Raw genomic sequence first — 15,225 nt, forward strand, 5'->3', positions numbered from 1 at the left:
ATTTTCTAAATAAAGAGTCACACTTAGAGTTTTTTTTTTTATTTTGTTTTCCTTTTAAAAATAAAATAAAAATAAGTAGGAATTCTAAGTCATTTTTTAAAAAATAAATCATTTTCAAATAAAAAGAGTTCGTCATCGAGTGGAAGCACATGGGCAGAAATGTGGGGTCCACACTACCATAACCAGCTGGTTGCCTCGAATTGTGGTCCAAATAATTTCGGCACATTTGAACCCATCCAAACACTTTTTGAGATGGGTGGAAGGACATTGGATTATTACAGTGGTAGTGAGTACAAAAGTGCGCAGCTTGAATTATAAACTTCTATTAATCAAACCTCAAGGTTGGCAGGATGGGACTTGGCTCAACTCCACGTATGGTCAGGGCTATCTTTCAGGAATTGAAGTTCAGAGCTGTGATATAGGTAGGCAGGCCCAATATGGGCCCAATTCAATAGCCAATATAAGGCACTGCATTAGTGACCAGTCCATTTTATAACCTAAAAAAAAAAAGGAAATTAAGAAGTTTTTGACTTTTTGTCAATTTTTAATTTACCATTCATTTTTTTAACACCTTGAATGCGTTTTAGAGTACCTTTAGGCTATGTTTGGTTTCGTATTAATAATTTTTTTTATTATATTTATCTTTAATATGGAAAATGTGATAGACAATAAAATATAATTAAAATTAGTTCTAAATTTATATATTTAATTTTTTTAATCTTTATATAAAAAAGAAAAAAAATAAGTGAAATGAGTTTGAAGTAATATATAAAATAATTTTTTAATTTTAAATCTATTTTTTTCCTTCAACTTTTCTTCTTTATTTTATTTTATTTTTTCATTTTTTATGAGAACCAAACATAGCCTTAAACTATATTTAGTTGACATGATAAAATATGCATATTTTAAAATATCATATTTTATTAGATATGAAATATATATTCTAGTATATGATTTTCGATAGATATTATATTTAATAAATATAATATTTTAAGGTAGCATATTTAATGAGATATGTTATACAATATTTATATTTAATTATTAAAATAAATAAAAATAATATGAAATATATATTATTTTTAAATGAATAAAAGTTGTTCATTAATATTTTTGGCATGTTTAATAGAGTAAATAAAATAAATAAATGGAAAAAAATAATTTAAAAAAAACCATAAAAGCAATTCTTTAATTCTCTCCTCACAAACCAATACTATTTTTTTTTTTTAAATATAGTATTTCTTTTAATATATATATTTTTATTTACTTTGACTTTAAAAATTTTTCCTAGACGAATAGCTTATAAATCAAGTAACATTTGACATATACTATTACCAATCCTTAAAAACAACTTAAAACTAGAAAAACCTATCCTACTAATACTAAAAATGGTTTTCTATTTTTAAAAACAAAAAATAATTTTAAAAATTCGGTTATTATTTTCTGCTTTCAATTTTTAAAAATAAAATGAAAGAACAATAAGTAAAAAATATTTTCATCAAATTTTAAAAATAATAAAAAAAAAACACACCCTCTAAATAATATAATAATATGAATAGTTTTACCATGTTTTAATTAAATTTATTTATTTTTTCTATTTTTCGTGATAAACTAAACCGTGAGAAAATATATTTTTTTTAACAAAATTTTCCTTTATTGGGTAATTTCCGGAGCCAAACATCAAGTTAATAACTTTATTTTATCTTAAAAATAAAATAAAATTAATTCATTTAAATAAAACTTCATTACCTTCACTATCATCTTAGCCAAACTGATGCCCAGGCCGCACGTTGCTAACTTCGTTCTCTATTAAAGCGTTCAAAGAACGATAGCATTTCAGCTTCTACGGAGACTGGTACATTCTTCTTCGATCTCCTTCAATTCTTGTAAATAGTTATCAATATATATTCTAAGATTTGTTGAAATGCGCCATTTGTTCTTTCAATTCTATGGAATTGGATGTTTCAATTTCAAGTTCACTGTTTGGCTCAGGAATTTAGTTTCAATTCTGGAAAATGATTCCGCGGTGAATTGCAAGGTTTTCCATTTCCGAATCGAATTGATTTTCTCTTGATGACATTCAAATGTGTCTATTGGTTTCTCGTATTGTTAGGTCGTGATGACAAAGTTTTAGGTTTTTAAGAATGCGTTTGGTTGCCGAGATTTTTTGTGGGAATAGGTAGGAAACTTGGAATCTTACAGCTGCCACCACGGCCCTGTTGGGTTGTCATGGTGATGTTGCAATGTTATAATAAGGAGTTAACGACTTGTTTGGTATGTAATGCAGGGGACTGATTTAATTTTCAAAGGTTGATCAGTTGCTGCTGTTTTGCTTCATGATTAGGGAAAAGGAAACTTGAAACCTGATAATAGTCTGAATACTGTTTTCTTTCCTTTGCATTATTTTCAACCAAATGGAGCATAAATATAATTGTCAAACGTGATTATTTTGTACTGTAGCACCTTCAGTCAATATAGCTACTCTCTCACTAATGAGGAATCTACAGTAGCACCTTCAGTTAATATAGCTACTCTCTCACTAATGAGGAATCTACATTGTCACTCTGTTGGTTAGAGTAGGGTTAATTTTGTGCTGGACTGAAACTTAGTTATGCACTTGCAGGATGCTGCCATGTTTTGGATGCAAAGACTGATAAGTTGATTCTGTTTTGAAAGTTAGTAAACCTAGATATGTGGATGTTATCAATGTACTATGTACTTAATTTTACACATTCTGTTAGCCTAAGAGGCTCATGACACTGATAAGATGTAAGAGTGAAGATTGTTTCACTCAAGCATCAACCCGGAACTGAAAAGTTCTTTCCTTAGCAGAACCAAACCGAAAATTATATTGAATTATGTTGGATCAACCCGGGCTTTGATTGATTTGTTTGATTGAGCATCTTTTTTTCCAAGTGACAATTAAATATGTAATCAAATAATTAAATCTACTTTTTTAACTGAATTCAAAGAGCCATATGTTTTCCATTTGAGTATAGCTTAGCAGAAGTCCTTTTATGTCACTATACTGTACATGGGCTTTTTAACTCATGGATGATGCCTTTTGTTGCAGCCTCAACCCAAGTTATACTTTATCTTCTTTTTGTCCTTAGGTTCAGTTTGGCATTATTGTAACTTTTAGGAAAATCACTTTTAGCTATGCTGAAAGAAAAATCTGCTGTAATGAAAACTAACGTTTGGTAAACTATAGTTTAAAAAATGTTAAGAGTTTTAAAAGTAACATTTAAATGTTTGGTAAATTGGATTATTAGATTGTTGTGAACATGCATAATGACCAAAATAAGAATGTTAAAAATTTAATCAATTTCTTCTCATTGGTCGGTGCTGACTGGGGTGTCCTGCCCAGCGAGTGTCGTGACACTCCAACAAGTCCATATGATGTACCGAAAAGAGTTGTTGTAACTGTCTGTGTTGAGATGTACTTCTCTTGCCTTAAGTTAAGCCTTGATGTCAAGGAAATTTCACATAAATCCATTACCCTAAAAACAGTACATAAAAATAAGTTTGCTTGTAATTTTATTTTGTAATTTTTAGATACTTTTAAGGTATGTAATCACATTCAACTTACACTTGTTTACACGAATCTTAACTTCATGCAGGTTTCATGTGTCATTGGATTAGATATCTCATTTTAGGATGTAATTCAGACTAAGGTCCATTTTGGCAGCCTGAAAGCTCTTCCTCATCATTAAAGAGTTTTTGACATGGTTTGTCACTAAAGCACTTTAATACCAGAGATTTGGGACGTAAAAGTGCTTTTGGGGAAATCCATGGTTGAGATGCTTGTTTAGAAGAGATTCCTGGAAGAGGCTTCCAAACTTATGCATACATGTATTGTCTAATATTTTGAATTACAACCTCTACTATAATGCGGTCTTCGCCGAGAAGCACTTAATTTAGAAGTTACAAATGGGCCCTAATATAACTTTGATTCAATATGGGTAGCTACTTGATCCATGAAGTCGCTTTTCCTTTAATAAACAATTATAAGGGACTCTACTTTGGAGTGATGCATTGGTGTGACAACTATGAATGTTTCATCAACTTCATATTTGCGACAAGCATGAAAAAGTATGGGCAAAGTACAATGGTGGATTTGATGAAGCATGGGTCTTGCATTCCATTATTATTGGTGCAAATATAGCAACTTTTTTTTTTCTTTTTTTTCTTTTTTCATTAGGATTCCATATGAATTTTTGAGTTGTAGAAATAGCTATACTGTACACCAGGTGTAATTTAATCAGGACTATTGCTTGTACAAGTACACAACTTATTCAAAACATGGCTTAAACTGAGATTCTTATATTTTTTATTCAATTCAACTGAGCTAGCACAACAAAGCTTTAAGATTCAACTACTTGGGGTCACTACATGTATCCTTAGTCTGACCTTTGCAGTGTAGAATATAATATCTATAACTTAAACCTTGAAATCACTTGATTGTGAAGAACTGTAAAAGATGACTTTCATTTTTTTTTTTTTTTAAATTTTTCTTGAAGATTGAGATTGCATGGTACCACAGGTTTGGCTGAAACTAGTTGATTAAGAATGATCATAACTTTTTGTGGATTCCAAAAATTTTAATTAGTAATCAGTTGTTTATGTTACATCTTACCAATACTTGAATTAGATTTATGGTAAGTGATCCACTGATTCCATGTATCATTTCAATTATGTATTTTTTTCTCTCTCTCTAATCCCATTTCCCCCTTCTCTTTAAATTGTAATTTTGTCCCTGCTTGTTAATGATATTGTTTTCTATTGCCCCATAGGTGAGAAAATTTGAGTCCTGTTATGCCCATTATAACATTTGATCTATTATAATTAATCTGTCATTATTGTGTAATTTACTTCTCTTGCCTGTGAGAGAAAGCACTCATTATGACTAAGTGACTATTTTGTTGCAGATTGTTATAACAATGTGTTGGTGATGTTTTTCTGTATGAAATGATTGGAATAAAAAAAAAGGCTGTAGCTTTGCAATGCAGCTACTTTATTTCTAAAGTATTGCATGCTTGATGTTTGGTCCATCTTATGTATAAAAGTTTGTTTTCTATTTACAGGCATAGTTGCTAGGATCTTGGTGAATTGTTACAACTATCTTCATTTTCCATGTAGGTATTTTTTCTCATTTATTGTTTAGTCCTATTTACACTTCATATTCAGTGTTATCGGTGCTTTGCAAGTCTCCTGCATTATTTGCTTATGTCTGAAATTTTGTACTGTAATCCTGGGCTGTTACAGTTTATTATCAGTACAAATCCATGTCCCTCAGAAAGAGTTATTCATAAATAGTAATATAAAAAATATGGTTAATAATTGGGAGAAAATATGTAGAGAAATTTACATAAAAGAAAACTAAAAATCACAGAAAAGATAATAAAGGCAATATCTGTATGTTTCTGGGACTGAGCTGAAGAATCCGCAGGATTAGAAAGAATTTGTTCAACTCCACAGCTGAGGATGGGAGTGTGGGCATATATATGGTTGGAGATAATGGAAATGAGTGGAGCAGCTCCCATAGCAGTTGGTCAAGAAGGACAAAATAAGTTAATTGACAGAGCAATTGGAGATGTGCCAGCTAAGAGAGGAAAGGTTTGAGAAGAAGCTTTGGGGCAAAGCTAAAAGGTAATTGTTGGAACTATCATCACCAAAGAGATTTTTTCTTTCAACTTTCATTTGTTTTCCATGAGGTGGGTCATGGGTGGGTTATGGTGGTGGTCTATGTCATGGGGTGGGTGTGGACTTTGGTTGGGTCCCTAGAGGGCTTGAGTTGTGAATCGATGGCTTGTCCTAAAATCTTCTTTTTGTGATTAGCCTGCCAAGTTGAAATCTATCATCAAAGAATTGAGTGTTGGCATAGGAAGAAGGCTCTGTGATTTCAACATCTCAACTCCCTGTTTTAGGCATGCCATGGTTATTAAAGTATCTCTCCATATGAAAGCTTTGAAGTATTATTTTTGGGCATTAGAATGAAACCTTTCTTACCACAAGCTTCTAATGATATGGCCATGATCTTTCACTTTTTTTTGATAAGTAAGGTAAAGTATTGTATTACGAAGAGGCGCTAAAATAACAACTCAAGATGTATAGAACAAAAAGGGAAACACTCACCCCCTAACATCTGAAACAAAAAACTGTCTACAAAGATATACAAAAGACAACCCCTCCCTCAATGGGAACCCACCCAATCAATGAAATAAAAAAAGGTCGATGGACCATCTTTTAGAAAGTTCAATGGCTATGATCTTTCACTATTTACACTTATCTCAATTATCTATATCTATACTATATATAAAAATACGAAGTGTTTGTAGACTTTTTTTTTTGATAGGTGATATTATCTAGTTAATCTATTTAATAAATTCATGTAATTATTCTAACTACTCTATTTAACAAATTCTTCATGTATTTATTATTATATCAATTTAAATTGATTTTTTTTACAAAAGTTGAATACTTGTTTACTTTAACAAATATTAAAGATCATTATCTATTCATTTTACATTTCCCATTCAAAAAAAAAAAAAAAAAAGCATAAAAAAAAACTCATCCATTCCCTTGTATGCATGTTGACATTCGTTCATTCCCCATTAATAGAGACTTTTTAGCATACTTTTTCATTCCCAATTGATATTGACTTTTTAGCATACTCATTCATTCCCCTTGTATGCTTGTTGATATCGATTCATTCCCCCTATTCACAATGACTTTTCAGTTCATATCGTTTGTTCCTCTTTTAATATCATTTCATTCACCCATTCTACAATGACTATTATTTTGCATTCCCCTTTTTCAAACTCGACTATGCCCTTCTTCATGCAAGAGACGCTCCATTTATATCTCTCATTTGTGAGCTTGAATCTTTCCTTTGTAAAGGTAATTTTTTAACACTTTGGGATTTATGTACAATATATATATATATATATATATATATATATATATATATATATATATATATATATATATATATATATTTAGGATCTTTGCTATGGTATGGTTATGGTTATAGTATTAGTATGTTAAATTGCAGAAAGAAGATTCCAAGTTTTTCTTTTCTGGATTTATTAATTTTCCTTAGTATTATTTTTATGACAAAGATAAACTTTTCTACTTGATAGACTTTTTATTTTTATTTTTTATTCTGTTGATATTTTTTCTCCTTTCATTCAATTTTAAATTTCTTATATGTTACATTATGTGTTGCCTTTTCCTTTTAAATTAACAATATTAAAATAAACTTTAAAAAAAAAAAATATAGTTGGAATATAAATGGTAACATTGTCAAAGTAATAATATGGATATGTCTCAAGTATTTTGAAATGTATTCTAAAATATCATCTACTCTTAAAACATAAAATAACTAGAGATTGACAATGGTGGATTGGGGTCTACATGGAGAGGAAAAAGATTAAGAGGGTGTTTGATAAATCAACTTAATGGCTTTAAGTGATTTAATGACTTAATTATATCAATGTTAATTTTTTTTTGTAAACATAGTTTTAGATTTAAGTAAGAATAAGTTAACTTCAAATATTAAATCAAAATAATTAACCTATTCTTACTCAAATCTAAAGCTATGTTGATATAAATTAAGTCATTAAGTCACTTTAAGTCATTAAGTTGATTTACCAAACGTTCTCGAAGATGAAATGAAAAAGTAATAAATTTAAAGGGAAATCCAATAGATATATTGTTTTCAATTTTCAATATTTCATAATTTTTTTTAAAATGTTTTACTCATTTCAGTGAAATCTCTTCGGGTTTAATTTTCAATATATAATCATTTTTAAGTCCAATTTGTTATCCATGCACATAAGTACAATAATATTTTAGTCCCTTTTTTCTTTTTAATATTTGTATTATATTACATTGAAAATATAATTGAAATGACTATAAGGATAAAAACTAAGTTAATTACAAAAATATAAAATAATTCAAACAAACATTAAGAATAGTTTTATATTATTAATATATATTACAATATATTATCTATTTATATAATCATAAATAATAAGATCATATATTTAATACATCTTTTTACACATATTATTTATTCATTAATATTATATTTATGATTTCTATTCCTACTCTTAAAAAACATCTTATTTATAATATATTTCTTATTTTGTGTTTTTAAAACTGAAAATAGTAATTATTTTTATATAAAATAAATTTTATTTATGATAAATTTCGTGTTTTGTATTTTTAAAAACACCAAAAAAGTAATAACTTTTATATAAAATTAGAAAGTCCTATACAAAAAGTATGAACTTCTTTTGTGTTTTTAAATACGAACACAATATTTATTGAAAATTTAAATAATCAATTATTTATTTGAATTATTAAATTCTATTTCAATTATGAAAATTAATCAATGAATATCAATAAACTCAAACGTAAAGGGAGTCTTTTCATCTCATTAAATTCATCCAACTAAATATCATTATAGTTGTTTATCTTCCTCTATCTCTTACTTTCTTATATGATATTATCTATTTTATAACAACTTCCCATAAAAATTGATAATGAACTATGATTCCATGTTAGGTAGTTAATTACTCTCCTTGATTTTTTTTTTTTTTCTTCTACCCATGTATTTTATGTTATCAACTACTCTAAGAAAATATCATCCATTTTGACAACTTTTTTGATGAGAGAGCTTTTTAAAAGTGTTTTTTTACATAATCAAGATGTTTTTGTTGATGATATTTTAAATTATCCAATATGCTCTAAAAGAATTTGTGAAATGCTAATCTCACACTCAAGATGATATTGAGTATTAAATATAATATTAGCAATTATATTATGATAAAAAAATATAATATTAACAATTATTTTTGTTTCTTTATTGATAATATTAGAAACAAAAATATGTAATAAATAAATAATAAATAAAATTATCAAAGATTTTATATTAAATTATGTTATAAGTTATATTATATAAACATTAAATATATGAAATTATTTAATATCTATTAAAAATATTGGATTAAATTTTATTATAAGGAAGAATACTACCTTAAATTATATTATTTCCTTTCCCCAATAATTTAATTTTTGAATCAAACTTTTTTTATATCTGAAATTAATTACCAATTCTCCAAGATCACAATAATGAATCATTTAAGAAATATTATTGTTGTAATTTTAATGGGGCCATGTTATTGAATGTTAGTTGAGATTCTTTTATTGTTGATGTTTGGTATTTGGTGGAACTTATATTTGATGCCACTTGTCCCAAAATGTAACTAAGAAACTATTATTATAAATATATTTATATGAATGCTGTTAAAATAGAAAAATAAAAATATTATTTCTAAAATTAAAAAAATTGCAAATACTGAGAATTGGTATTTGGTATCTGATAAAAAAAAAAAGAATTGGTATTTGGTAGTACAATTTTATATTTAATTAATGATTGATCTTTTTATTGAAATAAAAGGACACTGGTTAAATTTTTAACATCTCTATTTTTTGGTCACTATACATTTTCATAGCAATTTAACAACCTAGTTTACTAAACACTTAAATATTCCCTTTGAAATGCACGACACTTTTCAAAATCATAGCTTACAACACACAGCTTATTGTTCTTTCATCACTGTGAACTTATAGGCCATTTATTTTCTAGGTTATTGAGGTTTCCTACCTGTTGCATATGAATGCTTATTTTGTGCATGTCTTGGGTTTTATCATATGGTATCTATTACGCGCATCTGGGCCTTCCCAATTGCTACACTTCTTGCTGCTTTCTGAGCCTGCTTGCCACTTATTTCTTCAAGGATTGACTTTTATGCTGCATAGTTCCTCTGCTAAGTTTTATCACTATTATTCATTGACATCTATGTGCTCACTCTCTTGCTGAAATTGCTGGTTTGATGTACAAGTTGCACCAAAACTATTTGCAAAACTGAAATGGCAAGAGGGTAGTTTCGTGATACATTATATTGTTACCATTCTCTGCTAACTTTAGTTGCCTATCTATGGCATTTGAGTGTTCTATTGTTGAACACAAGCTCACCATCTTGAGTAATTCTATCTATCTGAAAATTTGGGCCTACCCTTTCTTTAATGGGTAAGACCAAGCTGATCTCCCCAAGCTGATGTTCTTCCTCTTAGCTGAACTGCTACCAGTTGGACCTTTGTTGCTTTGTGAAACTTCTTTGGGATCAAATATTTTATCTACAGCTGATAACCAATCAATGACTCCTTCACCTTGAAGGTCTTACCTAAATTCTGGAATTTCAAATTTGAAATCTCTGTTCCAGAATTTTTGTCTTGATGTGTACATTCTGAGCATCCAAATAATTTCCTAGAGAGGATTATTCAAAATCTCTTCTTCTCTGTCAGATTCAAGGTCTTCTTTCTCCTTGGATCCAACATTGAGGAGCAGCTTCTGATCAAGTCATAGGATGGTTGAGAGCTTCCATCTACCTTCTCTTTGGCATGATACAGGTTTTATGCATGGCTAACCAATCTCCAGAACTGAACAACACAAACTGCCGATCCCACTAATGCCAACAGAGAATCTTAAGAAGGAACAAAATGAATAAAATTCTGGAATAGGACTTTGTGCGAATGAAAAATAAAGGGTAAATTGGAATTTTCTCCAAATATAAAACACTTTCTGTTGGATAGAGCTTGGTAGTGTAATTTCTCCTGGATATCTTGGTTGGGCTAATCATTATGTTGATGGAATGGCTAAATATAGGGCCTTTCATTTATTGCCTTTGATAGGGGATTTCTTGGCACCCAGAGTTGTGCTCTTTTATTGTGTTGTATTTATTTCTTTATTGTTGTTTTCAACCACTTGGAGCACTGATCTTTTTCATTTGTGTTTCTGTACCCTGCTTTGAAGAATAATTCATTTTTGGTCTTATTGTTTTGTTCATTTTCATTGAAATGAAATGCTTGTTCCCAACCAATACATATGTATGTGATGTGTGTGTGTTTATAAATATTTTTGGCTTTTAGTCTAATAAGAGCTTTTATTTGCATTTCAGTAGTTCTAATAGAACTGCCTTTAGCTTTAAAAAGTGCTTCACTTGGAAAATACTGCTTCTTTTGGAAGCCATTTTTTGCTCAACTCTTTTTAGGAAGCTGTTTCATGTTTGATGAAACTTCCTGATACCAAATGAAACTTTCATGAAAGCAATTTTCCCCTTTGAAGTCATGGCTTCTACCCTTTTTTTCTTTATCTTCTAGCTAAAAGTAAAAGCAAAAATTTAGCCAAAGAAGCTTGATATTCCCTTTAAAACTCAAATTACATAATTCAAATAGAAATCTAATTAGTGCCATGGCTAAGGAGGAAGTGGCGCACCAGATCTGTGGTGGGTGGTTGCTCATTACTTACTGCTCATAAGCTAAAGGCAGTATAGCTGTTTGAACTTTGGAGTAAAAGGTAGCCTCACTGCTCAATTAGGTAGGATTTGAGAGTTTGGAGGGTAAATGATGTCTTTTGCATACTGACCCTTCTTGGGTAGTTAATATGACTACCAAGTATAAAAATATATAACTTTAAGTGTTTTTTGGTCATTCAAAATAAGAGAAATAAAACTATATTAAATTTTAAACAGGTCAAATGTGGTAACAGGTTGTAATTAGGTCTACTTTGAGAATTTCCAAAAATATTTATTTCCTAATAGGAAACCTAGTGTAATAGAAGAATGTCAACATGAATTCAACCTGAATCCTGAATATGGTTAAGATCAATCCAAACCAATGAATTTCATGTTGACTTCGACTCATGTTCATGAGTTGTTTCAAATTTTGCCAACCCTCTCTGAACCATCCTTGTTGCCACCATTCCTACTCTTTTTGGGCCCCAGCTTGCCATTTTGTATTTTTGTTTTGGTTCATCCACTGTACACTTGTTTGTTAACTATTGAGTACCGTTTATTTATATCTACATCCCCACTCTTTTGCTGAGAGCTCTGGTTTGACACAGGTTGCAGCAAAGCTCTTTGAGAAACTGAAGTGACGAGAAGGTAGTTCCATGCCATATTCATGTTCTGGTTACTATGTATTGCCAACTTCTGGTTTCTATCTCCAGCATTTGAATGTCCTATTGTCGAAGACAAGCTCATCATGGTTGAATAATATAAGCTCCAGCAGCAACTATTGTAAACAATTGAAACCTTGAGTTGATAAACAAATTTGTAAAAATTGATTTCAGATTTGGCTTTGTTGAGTGATGACTGATGAGAAGGAAAAATGCAGTCTGAAAAATTATCCGGAATGAATTTAGTAGTAGCTATAAAAACCTATTATTAAGATTAGGTACTAACAATCCTTTCACCTTCCTCTTGCTGTACTGTTAGAGAAGCATGTGTTATGGATGTCCTGTGTGGCCATAAGATTTCCTTTTGGCCTATATTGAACATTCGGACTCCTAAACCCACGGTTGTTATTTATGCCTTGTGTGGTTATAAGAATTTCTTTTGGCCTATATTGGAGAAGCTTGTGGAGAAATAAGAAACTACTCTTAAGCCCCCGTAATGGTGAAAGAAGTATTAGACTCAGAAAATGGAAGAAACTTCAGGAAAGAGGAAAGCTTGGAAAAGTAGTTTAGTTACAATGCAGAGTGCTTCCCCCTCTTGCTCTATTTCGAGCATTCATTTTGATGGAAAGAAATTGGCATTGGTTTGAAAGAGAGGAACTTCCTTCTCATGAGAATAGGCATGCATTTCTTAGATCCTTCTTTAAATGGATTTTAGGTTTGGTTACAGCCACCCACTCTATATCCATTTTGGGATTTTCAGAGATGGGCTTTTATTTGTTTGTTTTGTTTTTCTTATTTTTTATTTTTATTTTTATTTTTTTTGTGGATGCTGCAGAAATTTTCACTTGTATATTTTGTTTATACTTGGTTGTGGCCTCCTTGGTACATAAAAGGGGTAGTTAATACAACTCCTTGGTGATTATAATTTCTAGGTGGGGCATGACATAGGTAAATATATTTTCATTTATCTTCTCAAATATTCCTAAAAATGACGAATTCGTGTAAAAGGAAAAAATAGGATTATATGTTCTTGAATTGTGACTTCTTTTGTTTCATTCCCTCTACTTATATTTTAATGAAAAGGTCTACTCCAAAAGAGCAAAGGAAATGAAATGCAATACTTAATTGTAATGGTAAAATTTGTAACTCTTAAGATGCTGATTGAAGGTAAGGTACATAGTTTGGTGCCTTTGTTTCCTTTAATAGCTTCCAACAAAACAACAGCTGCAAATGCCAGTTATCTGGGGGTTGGCTGCATGATTCCATGTCCGCCATTCAGCTCTATTTTAGGATTAAATATCAATAATAATGCAATATATATATTAGAAGCCTGTGTTCATGTTCATTTATGGTCTACTTTTGTTGAGCATGGTGACTATAAGAAATAAAAGTTATATACATTATGAGAAGGTAGGATGATTAAATAACTCCGGATCATTTTGCTTTTGCTTTTTTCTTTTGTTAGATGGCACCACAAATGTATCTTCTTGTGCACTGTCTGAGCTTGCATGTGTGTTGGGTAAACAACCAAGCTCCTGATCAGTTGGTTAAGTGTCATAAGGTTTATGAATCCATGTTCAAATCTATGTTACAAAGTCATTCAATTTTTCACATATGTGTGCTCATACTACATGTGGGGCTATAAGCAGTGGTTATGATCATTTAAATTAGTGTATGTCAAAGATTCTTTGGTCAATAGAATTTCCATCTAATTGTGTGCACACACATTTAACGTACATCACAGTGATACTTGGTACTAAATAAAAACATTTGATAATTGAAAAGACTTATAAATGGGGAGAAACTTATAGGTTTTTGTTGTTCTATCAAGTGGGTGTCCTCATTGTAAGCTGACCAGTCCTTTGAATTCTTAAGCTCATTTTATTTGTGCTTTCTTTTCCAAATCACTCCAGCTTTCATAACATGCACATGTAGTGCCTGTGAAGGGAAGCTCACATGCCATCCTCATTGCCTTTGTGGGAAAATTTCTAATATGATATGATGTGGGAATTGTGGGTACAAAGATAGATTCTGAATGATTTTAGTGGAATTTATATTTCCTAAAAGCATTGATTGACCATGCCCTATTTGTAGCTCGAGGATGATACTTTGACAAGTTTATGTCAAATCAAATTTGAAATTAGGGAAGCATTATAACCCTATACGTATTCTGACCACAAAAAAAAAAAAAAAAACTTAAACCTTCTTTGTTTGTGGGCATCCTGTGCTCTCTGATGGGCTAGCTCTGTTATGATGGTATTATTGTCACAGTACACTAGTGCTCTCAATGTTATTAGCATATCATAATGCAAAGATAGCATATTATCTTACTGCATAAGAAATGAAATCTCAGCTGTTGGGCTAGTGTGATTAGTCAGCGCCCGCTAAGAGATTCTTCACGTGAGTACTATGATACAAACCCCCCCTTTTACTGCATTTTCATTTGATTTGAAGGTATATGGTGGTTTCATCCTCAGCTTTCCATTCATTTTTATATTCCATTGGTTGAATGCACATGTTCTTCTTTATGTCTTATGTCTCCTTTTCAATCTACAGTGTTTTTGGATGTCCCCAAGGTAATATATGATTTATTTTTTAATTTTACATGTTATTTGAAAAATGAATTGATTTCATTCCTTTTGGTAATGTTTTTCTTTATTTTGTTTTGAATTGGGTTTATATGATTGCTTGAAATGGCATTATTTCGATTAAGATTGGTGTTGTGCTTTGAAATACTGTGAAGAAAACAGAATGGAGTGACTAGGTTTTCTTGGAACATCCAAACAGACCCTCAACCATTTGTCATTTAAATATTGTAATAATTTGCTTATGCCCCTTGTATTGTAATTCATGGAACAAAAGTCAAGAATAACATTTTAAAATTAGGGGAATTTTGCTGCTGATTCAACGCATTTGGTCCCAACTGGCTTGTTAATCAGTGGATTTGCTTTTCAGATTTTAAAACATTGCCACTGAATCCTTTCTTGATTCCTCCACTCAGGATAGTGGTCCAATCCTCTTCTTTTGGTCTACCATTTTCTTAAAAATTAACATATAGTGTAATATTTCTCCTGCAAGTTCTTCTGTTGTTACATTTCAATTTGCTTCTGTGTATTTTGCACTAACTTCTGGGAGTTTTTTCTAATTTGATTCTTAGACAGTTAGACTTATATGATATGCAAGTTGTAAAGAACTAAGTACAC

At 30.4% G+C, this 15,225-nt stretch overlaps 1 long non-coding RNA gene across 1 annotated transcript; it reads left to right on the forward strand.

Annotated features, from left to right (window-relative positions):
* The first annotated feature begins 1,768 nt into the window (after window positions 1-1,768).
* Window positions 1,769-12,310, forward strand: LOC117912303. The gene is made up of 4 exons (XR_004651001.1): window positions 1,769-1,852; window positions 5,082-5,132; window positions 5,447-5,646; window positions 11,969-12,310. It is a non-coding gene; the product is annotated as an uncharacterized LOC117912303 (long non-coding RNA).
* Window positions 12,311-15,225: the final 2,915 nt, after the last annotated feature.

Source organism: Vitis riparia, chromosome 4 (assembly GCF_004353265.1).
Source record: "Vitis riparia cultivar Riparia Gloire de Montpellier isolate 1030 chromosome 4, EGFV_Vit.rip_1.0, whole genome shotgun sequence".
NCBI lineage: Eukaryota > Viridiplantae > Streptophyta > Magnoliopsida > Vitales > Vitaceae > Vitis > Vitis riparia.